Source organism: Micromys minutus (genome assembly GCF_963924665.1).
Source record: "Micromys minutus genome assembly, chromosome: 1".
In the NCBI taxonomy this organism is placed as follows: Eukaryota; Metazoa; Chordata; class Mammalia; order Rodentia; family Muridae; genus Micromys; species Micromys minutus.
In genome coordinates, this window is record NC_137969.1 from 129,482,864 (window position 1) to 129,495,803 (window position 12,940).

Below are 12,940 nucleotides of genomic sequence, written 5' to 3' on the forward strand. Positions count from 1 at the left end.
AAGTGCTGCATGGCCTGCGGCTGCTGAAGAGCAAGGCTTTCTTTCTGTAGGCTCACCAATGGGAGTTTGGCTGCGTGTAAGGAAGGCAAATCCATATTCAGAGTCAAGTGTCTAATCTGATAGAACAAAGTGTTGCCCTGTCCAAGATGGAAGCTGTCCAGTGCAATCCAGCTGCTGTGAGAGAGCTCACTAATCATCCCGGAAGAACGGTTCTTGCTGTGCTTAGGTGTTAGTCTTTGTTGCTGGCACACTGACCACCCAGCAGTGATCCTAACCAGACCAACCTTGGTGGCTAAGCCTATGTACAATAGCCATTTTTGCCGCCACTGTCATTTGTTCATGAACCAATTAGACAGTGACAGGACTGTCTGGCAATAAAAGCTGGCTGGTATCCACAGGGAAAGCCAACTATCACCTGATTAGTCTAACCTTCCTCTGTTGAGAACACCTTTGGTGAGCATCTATACAGGATGTGCAGAAATTGGGGTTACGCCTCCTTTCCTGTGTCACCAGTTTTACAGTCTTGTTTGTCCCAAGTCTCTGGTCATCCAACCAAGATATTAGTCATAGTTCATGTAATAATAGGTCTGGCAGTCCTCTGTTTTGAAGAGCTGGGAGGATGTCCCTTTACCGCTGTTCTTCAGCGGTGTCCCAGGAAGGGCCATGGGGCTACAACTGCTTTCTTTGAGGTGGTTTCTACACATCACAAGGAGCCATTTATAACAAACACTGAATTCTCTATTCCATTGTCAGTAGGCAGCAATGGAATTAATCCCCAGGTCCCAGGGATAGCTTAGAGAAGTAGCATAGCAGGATAGAGACCCAGGGATATATGGGCCATTTCTTTATATGATTTACGTATACCTTCCTGGCCTGCTCAGGCCTGGCTCATACACTCTACTTCTGCTTGATGACGAAGGACACGCTTAACACTATGGTCTGGAGGATCAGCCAGTGCCCAGCTCATAGTAATATAGTGCCTGTAGTTAAGCACTCAGTGTTTACTCAAATTGCTCAAGATATCAGATGGATCTTCCCACCTCAAAAAATCCAGATGAAGGTGGATTATCCTACTTCAAATAATTCCATCCAGAAAATCCTTCACAGGGGTACCCAGCTGCTTGAGTTTTGGATAATTCCAGATGTGGTCAAACTGACAACTGAAAATAGCCATCACTGTGGGTTGTGACCAGTCCAAGAAGCAGAATAGCCCACATGGTGTCCTGGATATTACAAACATTACCGACAGCATCATCTTTCATTCCGGACCCCGCTCACGCAAAACTAATAGTCCTTTGGCAAGTCAACAAGAATAATAGAGGAAATTAAGAGCATATTCCTTCACCAGCCCAAAACAGGTCACTAAGAGAGACCCGTGTAGGAAGTACCAGATGCAACAACTTATCTTCAGCCTCAGAGGGACATCTCAACAAGGCCTGTGCCACTAGATCCCTCCAAGTTGGTTGGGATTATTTCCTACCTCTGACTTGCAAGTTTATTATCAACAGTGTTGTTACAACTTCTCCCCCCCTCAGTGTGTGTGTATGTGTGTGTGTGTGAGAGTGGATAGTGTGTGTGTGGTATATTCACATATGCATATGCAAGTGTCAGGGGACCTTATGTGCTGTCCTTCATTGCTCCACACCTTATGTTTTTGAGACAGGTTGTCTCTTTGGCCCCGAAGCTCATCATTTGGGCTAGGCTAGCTGACCAGAAAGTTCCCAGGATCCACATGTCTCTGCCTTCCCCATCACTGGGTTTACAGGCATACACAGCTCTGCCCAGCTTTCTATGCTGGAGATTCGAACTCAGGTCTTACTTTTACAGCAAACGCTATTGTGCATGGAACCATTTCTTCAGCTTCTCATTAAAGTATCCTTCTTACTGTGTCCAGAGAGTACAATGCCATCCATGTAATAGGTCAATGTGATCTTATGGGAAAGAAAAGTAGTCAAGTTCCCATTAACGATTTTATGACAACAGGCTGGAGCTGGGTAGTGAGGTGTTGCTGGCCTTGCCGGGTTAAGTACACTGCTTTCTTGTGTATCTTTGTCAGGGATGGAGAAAGATATTTGTTGGGTCAATACATTTATATCAGACATCAGGAGTAGTTGAGCTGCTCAGGCGACGAGGGCATGTCTGATAAAGCAGATAATAATACTCTGACATTCACCAAGACCCACTAACCTCTCTCACTGATCATGCGGAGTGATACTGTTTCAGAGTCAATGCCCTTGCCAAAACTGGAATTGTCTTCTTTTCCCCAGAGCACAATCATTCTTGAAAAGAATTCTTGTAGACCATTTTGGAGAAGAAGGAGAAAGACTCACAATATAAATTTGTGGCAATAAGGTCCTTAAGAAAGCCTAGAATCCCCTTCATTTGAGAGATTTGCAGTCTATAAATGGCTTGAGTCTGAAAGTTGATCGGTGGCTATGATAATGACCTTTGCAGTTTATCTCAGACCACCTTTCACTCCCCCACCCCTAGCTGTACACCTCCTCCCACAAGGCCACACCTTCTCCCATGAGGCCACACTCCTATCAAGACCACACCCCCAATCCTTCCAAGCAGGTCATCAAATGGAGACTAGGCATGCAAGTATGGCAGCCTGTGGGTGCCATTCTCATTCAAACCGCTATGCTTAAGAAAAAGATCGTGAGATGTCACGCTCTGGTTCCTTTGATTATGTAAGATCCATACAATTTTCTGTCTCTTCCACAGCTTCACCATCATTTATCAAAGGAATATGAACGTGGTTCCGTGAATTACATAATTCACTAAGGCTTGCAATGAAAGCCTGCAACTTTCCATATCACACATCTCAGTCTGGTCCACTGCCTGTTCTAATATCCAAGAGCTTTCTCTTACCAATTGTTGTTCATCTGTTCTCCAATGTACATTTCCTACTGCTTAATTTTGCCCAGTCAGTGTGGGCAACATTCTTGAACATTTGCGGACTTTATGGTGAGTTAACTTGTGTGGATGTTACCGATCAGTCTGCGCCTGGTGGTTTATGCTGGGGAAAGATGGTGACTGTGCTTACACAGACAACGTGCAGAGTCTTTCTGCGGAGTACTCACACTCACAGTGGAGCATGTTGTTATCTTGCAAGATGCAGTCACTCAGGACAAGGCACAGCTACATGAAGCTCAGATGGGAGCACCTTTCAGTCTTCACAATGAGCAAAATGTCTGCTATGGAGAAGCAGTAATAAGCTCCATGGGAACGTTTCTCCTTATTGGTGTTTTATTTGCAACTTTGTTTCTTTTCACCAGCTTCTGCTGGGAGGGTATCATTTAGGAAATGAAAATCCTTAAGTGTCTTGAAATCATAGCTTTTTAGAGCGAGGAAAAAGATTGTCAATGACTCAGTCCACTTTTGTGAAATAAAACCAAGCATAGAGTCCTGGAACCAAGGTCACTGGGCCACTGGCCAAGGCTGTGACTAGAATGCAATTCAAGGCTCTTTCTAGTGAGTCACATAGAACTTCATGGATAGTAAATCAAGCACTGAATAGCCAGGTGTCCGTGGCCTCATTACTCCTAGGATTCCACTTAGTGACCAAGGGTCACAGCAGACGGCTGCCCAGAAACATAAGGGAGGATCTGGAAATTATGCCAACACAATCATAGTTCTTGGCTTTGGAAGGCCTACAGAAAGCTAATTCTTTACGCCCCTGATCCCTAGAGATGTCACAGAGATGCTCTCTGTGCAGTGACCTCCATGGTATAGGGAAACTTCTATGAATTCCATGCAGGTCTCCCCATTGTCCTGTCAGGAATCTGTTAGGCTCTTGCGAGTTCCCTCAGAAGCCTCTAGTCAGGAGCAGCCTGTCTCCCCTGAGGAGTTCAAACTGGTCTTTTTCTCATCGGCTCACGTAACAAACAAACCAAGCCTCATCTCATTCTTCCCTTCTCCTTTGGCATCACTGCTACCTGAGGGGAATCATTTTACACCCAGTAAACACCATAATGGGTCCTGCCCCGCCCTCGATAACCCCCCTTATGTTCATTTCCCCTAGCCTTCCCTTGCCTATGACGATTTTATCAAACTCATCTATGTTGCAGTCACGTTCATAATTGAGTCTCGTGAATGGAATGAATCAAGAGAGGAAATATTTATGGGAGGAAGGCCACAGGTCAGCATTGCCAGACTGCTTTGCTACAGCAGAGACTGGGTTCGACTGCTGACTCATCCACTAATTCTTTGCTGTTTCTGGCAATGTGATGCTTCCTACATGCCTTTGTTTAACTGCAAGCAAAGAGGAAGGAGCTGTACCTGGGCACAGCTATGCATTAGCTGTGGGGAGGTTTGAACTGTGAAGCCCAGGGCTTTCCCATGGAAGGTATTCTGCCTGTCACTCAATCCTTGTAGTAGGCTGTTTGCGTTCTCTTGTGTTCTCTCTCTCTCTCTCTCTCTCTCTCTCTCTCTCTCTCTCTCTCTCTCTCTCTTATTTTCTTTCTTTCCTCTTTCTTCTTTTTGTGTGCCTAGGCCTCGAGTATGCTAGGCAAGTGTTCAAGCACTGAGTTCTACCCACAGCTGGCTTTCAAGGTGGTCCCCTCCCCCCATTGCTGTCCTTAATCTCGGGTCTGGAAGAAGGGAAGACTGGTCACACAGAGGCCAGGTCAAACCCACGGTGCCAGGACATTGCTGAGCTGAATGTGTGCAAAAGTTAACTTTTCCCTGAAGCAACCAGATGTTTTACTGGCTTGCTGGCTTCTCAAATATGCTTTACAATTCTGTATGAGCTCTAGTGTGGTGGAAGAAAACAGTGGCCGTCCTTAGTTTAAAAGTTTGTAAGGTTAATTATTTATACCAGGCTGGTGTGAGTGCCCTTGGAAAGAGGGTAGGGGAAAGGTGTTTGTCCACTTTCTCAGTCCAGAGGCCCATATCCTCACTGTAACAACTCTTTCCCAGCTCTCCAGCCAGGCCAGCTGCTGGCTTGCCCTCCTTCCCCCCATCACCCCTGATACTCAGCCAGGACACTTCTCTCTCTCAATAACCAGCTAGAACAGACTATGATCTTGGTCCACAGCAGCAGGGTGGGAAATTTTCAGAGGTGCCTCAGTTAAGAAGCTCAGAGATAGGACTGGTGCTGAGCCTGTATTCACTATTATTGTTGTGATAGAATCACAGCTCACATCTGCACAGACCACACCAGGCCAATACAGTTCCATGTGGAAGAGGTTTATTGAGGACAACGGAGACAGAAAGGGGAGAGAAGGAAAGAAAAGAGAAAAGGAGGGCAGGAGGCTCTGCCTTTTATTTAAACTCTGACATAACTACTCCCAGGTAAAGGTGGGAGCTGAACTAATGTACACTGGGAATGTATGGCCATTGCCATGGCAACAGATGTTGTTCACCTATGGATGACATCACCACTGGGTTCCTGATGCCAGCAATTATGACTCCAGTGGTCTCAGCTATGTGAAATCCTCTGGTATCGATACACACCTCTTCTCCCCTGAAAAGGCTCTCATCAATAGCGATGACCACCAACTTTGTACATCAGCTAGATCCCAGGGCTAGTAGGTGGCAAACACCCATTCAACAGATCTGAACCTAACTTTTATATGAGTAGAGTTTCATCTGTCACCTACCCATTAAATCATGTGTTCCCATGTTCAGAATCTGTACTTAGAATCAAGGATGATTAGAGACAAACATGCTTCCCCTTCCTGGAATACGTTCCAAGGCTCCTCCCACAAAGCTGACTTGATGATACTTATGAGTCCAGGCTGCTTTGCTCTGACCCTCTGCAAGTCTGCCTCAGGAACATAAAGCTCATTGGTTGGAAGGTTCCCCAGAAGACCCTGAGGTAGTGCCCATTGTCAAGATGGTTTTGTCAGCCGGCTGAGGTATGAGTGACATAGTCATATAATGTTTTGCTCTTTGAAATGAGGTTGGTGACTCTCTTTATTTTATTTGTCTTTACTTGTGAACCACACACAACTTAAAACTTCCCATCCTTACCATTGGAAATGGCCAGTAATATTGCTGTACTCACACTGCTAGGCTGTCTTAGGGTTTCACTGCTATGAAGTGACACTGTGACCAAGGAAACTCTTATAAAGGAAAGCATTTAATTAGGCTGGATTATAGTTTCAGAGGTTAAGTCCATTGTCATTATCGTGGGAAGTGTGGCATCAGGCAGGTAGACATGGTGCTGGAGAAGGAGCTGAGAGTTCTACATCTTGATCCACAGGCAGCCGAAATGGACTATGTGCTGCACTGGGCACACCTAGAGCACAGGAGACCTCAAAGCTCCTCTCCACAGTGACACACTTCCTCAAGCAAGGCTATACCTCCTAATAGTGCCACATCCCATGAGCCAAGTGTTCAAACACTTGAGCCTGTGAGGGACACTCTTATTCAAACCACCACATGGGCAATGGTTCTCTAGAACCTTCTCACATTAGAAACGGAATCTCTTAATCCACTAAATAATTTTGGGTTCTTACCCTGGCCCTGCCAATTGCCATTTTCCCTCTTCATGAACTTGATTATTCTGGGCACTGTGTGTGAGTAGGATCCCATAGTATTTGTCTCTGTGTTACCACCTCAGCTCACTTTAATAGCATCCAAGTTCATTTACATAGCAGGTGAAAGAATCTCTCTCTCTCTCTCTCTCTCTCTCTCTCTCTCTCTCTCTCTCTCTCTCTCAGACTATATCTCACTATATACTTTGGTCTGGATCTCATAATGCAGCCTAGGCACAGTACTTTAGCTCCAGTTTCCCAGAGTCCTGAAATTACAGGTGTGGGCCAACCACCACACCCAGCTCCGTTCCTTATGCATTCCACTTTCCTTTCTGTGGCCACGATAAAACACTCTGATCAACAGCAATTTATGGAAAGAAAGGGTTTGTTTCAGTTCACAGATTATAGTCCATTATTAAGATAAGTCAGGGCAGGAAATCAAATAGGTACCTTAAACAGAAACCATGGGAGAATACTACTTGTTGATTGGCTTGCAGACTTACACTTAGCCTCTTTTCTGATGAAGCCCAGGGCTATATGCCCAGGGAATGGAGCTATCCATAGTGGGCTGGGCCCTTCTACATCAGTGAATAATAAAATATACCAATCTGATCTAGAAAATTTCTCAGTTGAGACTCCTTTTCCAAGTGACCAGAATTGGGAAGTTAAAGCTAACCAGGACAACTACGATTCCATTGTATATACATACTACCCTTTGCTTACTGTTCTATCAGAGACACAACAGGATTGCCTCCACCTTTGCACACTTGTAGGAGTCTTACAATGATTGCACATGTGTTTGTTTGAGTCTCCATTTTGGGATATATACCCAGAATTGGAATGGCTGAATCATACATATTTATGATATATAGATAATTACATTTTCTATGTTTTGAGGATCCTGCACACTTTTCAACAGTGGAAGTGCCATTTAATATCTTTACTGATTATGCACACAACCTTCCAGTATCCCCACATCTTCTCAAACACTTGATAGTTTTACAATTTTCTTAACAGTAACAGTAACTGCAATGGTAGATAGGATAATAAAGGGTGTGTTTTGAAAAGATGTATTTATCCCATTGTCCTAATGATCCCTCTTTCTAGTCTTCTGCTGTTTTACAGGTGCTGTCCTACTGTGAACCTCAAGCATTCAAGCTCTGTTCCTTGTGAATGATTCTTAGCCCCAGAACGAAGATGGCAGATCACATAGGACAGAGTATATAACGGGTAATATCATAGCATGACTCAGACCTGCCAGCCCAGGTCAAATTGATAAGATTTACGTGTGTGACTTTTTTTGTACTGATGAAAACGTGAACAGATGGACTGGTGTGTATCTTGAAACACTGTTGCCTCGAAGGCTCTAAGCAAAACTCAGTGGATTTTGGGATCCTTTTCCCTGAATGGTTCCCTAGGCAGTGTAGCACTGAATCATCAGTGTGGGTGTGATGTCTGAAAAGAGCTAGAAGCCACAGCTGGTGAAGAAAACGGGTACTATGCAGGGAAATGCCAGTTCCATCAGGAAACAAGATACATCTACAAAATAGTCTAGGTGATTTGTAAACCTTTGGAACATGGCTCAAACATAAGGCATCTGAGAATATTTTAAGTAATGGAAATCCTATCTGCAAGAGTTTCCAGGTATCCCCACATGGCTACTCTAAAGGAAACTGAATTTAAACTGTGCTGTTAATTTCGGGACACACACACACACACACACACACACACACACACACACACACACACACACACCAAAGAAGCATTGCTTTTTAAGGATACCTCAGAAGTAATTTTCTGGGAGTGTCAAGCACAAGCTGGAAACCCACAGACTATATTTGGCTCTCACTTTGGCTTTTCTGTTTATGGAATATTTTTTTAATTAAAAAATGTTTTGAAAACTGTCAAGCAAGCATACAACAACTTGGGGTCATTGTGGTGGTTCCTAAGTGTCTGTGTTGCTAGTTTTATGCCATTCTGACAAAAGTGAAAGTCATATGAGAGGAGGAAACCTCATCTCAGAGAAGGTGTCTATAATATCAAGCTGTAGGTAAGTCTGTAGGGCATTTTCTTAGTTAATGATTCAAGTCAAGGGCCCAGCCCACTGCGGGAGGGGCCACCCTTAGACTGAGCAAGCCATAAGGAGCAAGCCAGTAAGTAGCACCCTTTCTTAGACTCTGTGTTAGATCCTACTTCCAGATCTCTGCCCTGCCTGAGTTCCTGTACTGAGAATGATGATGTGTGTGGTGGTTTGACTATGCTTGGCCCATAGGGAGTGCTAGTGTTAGGAGGTGTGATCATGTGGGGGGGGGTGTCACTGTTGGGGTGGGCTTTGGACGTCTCCTCCTAAACTCACCTTCTACCCATTGCAAAAGAGAACTTTCTCCTATCAGCCTAAGGATGCCAGTCTCTCCTGGCTGCCTGCCAATCAAGATGCAGAACTCTCAGCTCTTTCTCTAGCACCATGTTTGCCTGAATGTGTCTGGACGCTGTCATACTTAATGCTATGATGATAATGGACTGAATCTCTGAAACTGTAAGCCAGCCCCATTTAAATATTGTCCTTCATAAGAGTTGCTTTGGTTGTGGCGTGTCTTCAGAGCAATGGGAACTGTAACTAAGACAATATGGAAGCATAAGCCAAATGAACCCTTTCCCCCCAAGTTACTTTTGGCCATCATGTTTCATAAAAGCACTGGTAACCCTAACTAAAACAGTGTTATGGCCAGGTAAGGCTGTTGGTTGCTTTTTCCCTTTGGAAGCTTTCATGACAAACTTCTGGTACTATGAAAGCCAGTCTACAGGAAGGAGGCATTTAGGTCATTTCTAGCTCAGAGACCTCTGCACCCTATTTCTAAAGTATACAGCGTGTTCATCAATAGGTTCTTACTACCACCTCTGGGGCAACCAAGAGGGTTCTTTCATTTAATTTATTTTTAAAGTGGTGGTTTTAATTAACACACACACACACACACACACACACACACACACACACAGATACACACACCTCTCTAAGTAGTGTGCTATGATGCTATGTAGGAATACTGTGAGCTGCAAATGAGATCATCCATGTGGTAAACAAGGTAAATATAAGCCAGTGTGGAAGCACTTCTTTCCTATCTGTGGGAGCCACACTATCACCATTCCATGTACACAAGGCAAGTTCTCCTCCCCCAAGACCCTACCATCTCCCATCTGGCCAGCTTCCCCAGCATATATTACTTGATTGGTCCCTATAGGCATTTGAAGTTTACAGCGCTGACTTAGGATCATGGATCTCTGATTGGTCATGGGAAGAGCTAGCCCTATCACCAAGTAGCAGGTCATCTCGCCCAATTTCTGTCTGTCCAGGATCATTTCGGGACACCCAGTCTCTGTAGCCTTGTCCTACAGCTAAGAATCTCTTTGTCACTTCAGTGGGTTATGAGAGAGTCACAGAATCACTTCTAAGGTACCGAGACCTGCAGAACAAAGGCTTTCTCTTTACTTCATGCCTGTTTCCTTCCTGGCCTCCATCACATGAGGTAGCAGGGATGACTTAGGCTGGGCAAAGCTCTTTCTATCTAAATTGGCTACTTTTTCTTAAAACATTAACCTATTAAAATTAATCAACTTTCTATCAGCAGTACTGGACTAGCCTCAACTGGATGCCTTTCATTTCTCTGACCGTTACCCACCCTCCATGTCCCTCTCAGGTCTGGGGATATGAGGGCAACACTCTGTTGGGCAGCGTGGAGAAGGACCTTCAAGAAGCACACTGGATTGTCCAGTGGCTGCTCAGTCCATTGTCCCTCTCTGGCTATAGTCAGAAGCCACTGGCCTTGGCTTTGTCAAGGCCTAAAACTTTCCCCGACTAACCTGATGGTTGTCGGGTACTTCATTGCAGGCTTGCCTGAGTCTGAACTACCCTATCACGGAGTAATAAATGGCTGCCCTGGAAAACATTGCCTGTCCTCCAATTTCCTTATTACGTATACTACTGAGTCTCTTCAGTTGTCCCAGGCTGGTGTGTGTGTGTGTGTGTGTGTGTGTGTGTGTGTGTGTGTGTGTGTGTGTGTGTGTGTGTGTGAGAGAGAGAGAGAGAGAGAGAGAGAGAGAGAGAGAGAGAGAGAGAGAGACTTTTGAGAAAGTCACAACACATAAGCCCCAGTGCTTTTCTGATCTCCACCTCACTCTCTGCCCCTTCCTCTTCCTACCATTTCCCATAATCCTCCAAGACCACTGGAAGAAGTGGCTTCCCTACCTCTCTCTCCCATCTCTTCACATCCTCCCTCATCAACTAGTCCATGGTCTGGGCATAATCTTCCTGGGTCAATGGGAGAAACACTGAGTCTAGCTCTTGTTGACCTTGTAGAAAGAGACGGTTGCCTTGTAATTTCCTGCAGTCCTTCATGACTGTCTGATGAATGTGGGACACTGATCTCTGTTCCGGGCCATTTTCCAGGTAGAAACCTGAGGGGAGAAGTGGCACCACCCTAGGCGAAGACCAACTTGGTGTAGAAGAAGCAGACTTCATCCTCTTAGGTTCCCCGAGCCACTGAAAAATGCTGTTTATACTTGGTTTGTTCATATTTGAATTTACTTTTTCTTTTCTTTCCCTTTTTTTTTTTTACATGTTACAGGATTTTTATTGGATATTCTCTGCATTTACATTTCAGATGTTATCCCTTTTCCCCAATCACATCTCCCTCCCCTTCCCATTGCCTCCAAGAAGGTGCTCCCTCTCCCAACCACCCACTCCCACCTAAGCACCTTGGTGTTCACCTACACTGGGAAAACCCTTTGGTCCTCCTCCCATTGATGCCCGAAAATGCTGTTCTCTGCTACATATGTACCTGGAGCCATGGGTCTCACTGTGCAAACTCATTGGTTGGTGTTTTAGTCTCTGGGAGCTGTGGTGGGTTTGGTTGGTTGATCATTTTGTTCTTCCCATGGGTTGCAGACCCTTTCAGCTCCTTCAGTCCTTTCTCTAGCTCCTTCCTTGAGGTCCTCGAATTTATTTTTTCAATCACTATCCCAAGGCTGAGCTGGCTTACTTACTTATGTCTGCTATAGGGTTTTGTCCTTATCAGGAAGACAACTGAAGGAAGTGTAATTTTGTACATCATTTTGGGGAGTGCAAAGATAGTAAATACCCAAGCTGATGGAGAATGTTTTGGGATTTACTGTCCCAGACGTGGTAGGATAGGAAAGCCTGTGGGCAGAGGTGAAATGTGACCTGTGATCTTTATTACAATAGAACAAAAACAAAAATAAAAATGTAATAGCAGGGGTTCAGATCACAAGGCACTTGTTCAACAAACGTCAGGACCCAAAGTTAATCCTAGGATCTAAATCCAGATCTAGTACATGGACATGTAAGCCCAGCACATCAGAAGCAGAGGCAGGAACATCACTAGGGCTCACTGGCCAACCTCACCTAATTCGTGAGCCCCAGATCCCAGGGAGAGACTCTGTCTCAACAAAACAAAGTAGCCAGAACCCGAGGAATGACATTTGAGGCTAGCCTCAGGCCTCCACGTGCACACGTGTACAAACCCACACATGAACATCTCCCACATCCCACAAACACACACACCAAGGAAGTCACAGTAGGCAGCACACATGATATGTTCCATGTTAAGAAGATGGTGAAGCAGATGTCATGCACCAGGAGCAGAGAAAAGACAATTCACCCTAAGCAGTGTACCAAGGAGTGTACAAATGATAAGATAAGGCCAGGGTAGAAATGGCCAGGACAACTAGCAAAGAGCATTGTGGGCCAAGAGAGAAGCTGAGTGTCTTAGTTATAGTTTTACTCCTGAGAAGAGACACCATGACCAAGGCAACTCTTATAACGACAACATTTAATTGGGGCTGGCTTATAGGTTCAGAAGTCTAGTCCATTATCATCAAAGTGGGAGCATGGCAGGTTCCAAGCAGGCATGGTGCAGGAGGAGCTGAAAGTTCTACATCTTCATCTGAAGACTGCTGGCGTATACTAGCTTCTAGACAGCTAGGATGAATGTCCCATACCTACAGTGACACACCTACTCCAACAGTGCCTCATCTTCTAATAGTGTCACTCCCTGGACCTAGTATATACCAACCAGCACACTGAGTTGGATGGTTTTCTATAGGGCAGCAGCTTCCTCAGGCTGCCCAGTGGAAATGTCTCTGTTGTTTTAATGGAGAACAAGGCCATCTGTGCATTTGCCTCTGGGTCAGGATTCACAATGCTCTTGGAGGAATTACGTTATTCTTGCCTAATGGTGATCTTATTCATTTTATTCATATACAAATGAATGCACATTTTCATTTCTTCCAGTCTGTTGAATTTTGCCCACATATTGAGTTTTATAATAATACATACTCAAAGACAGAATCTCCACATGCTTCCATCTATAGATTTAGATTGTCCTAAGTTGCTGGGTCTTCCTAACTAAATATAAATAGAATTTTGTTCATGAATTTGCAAA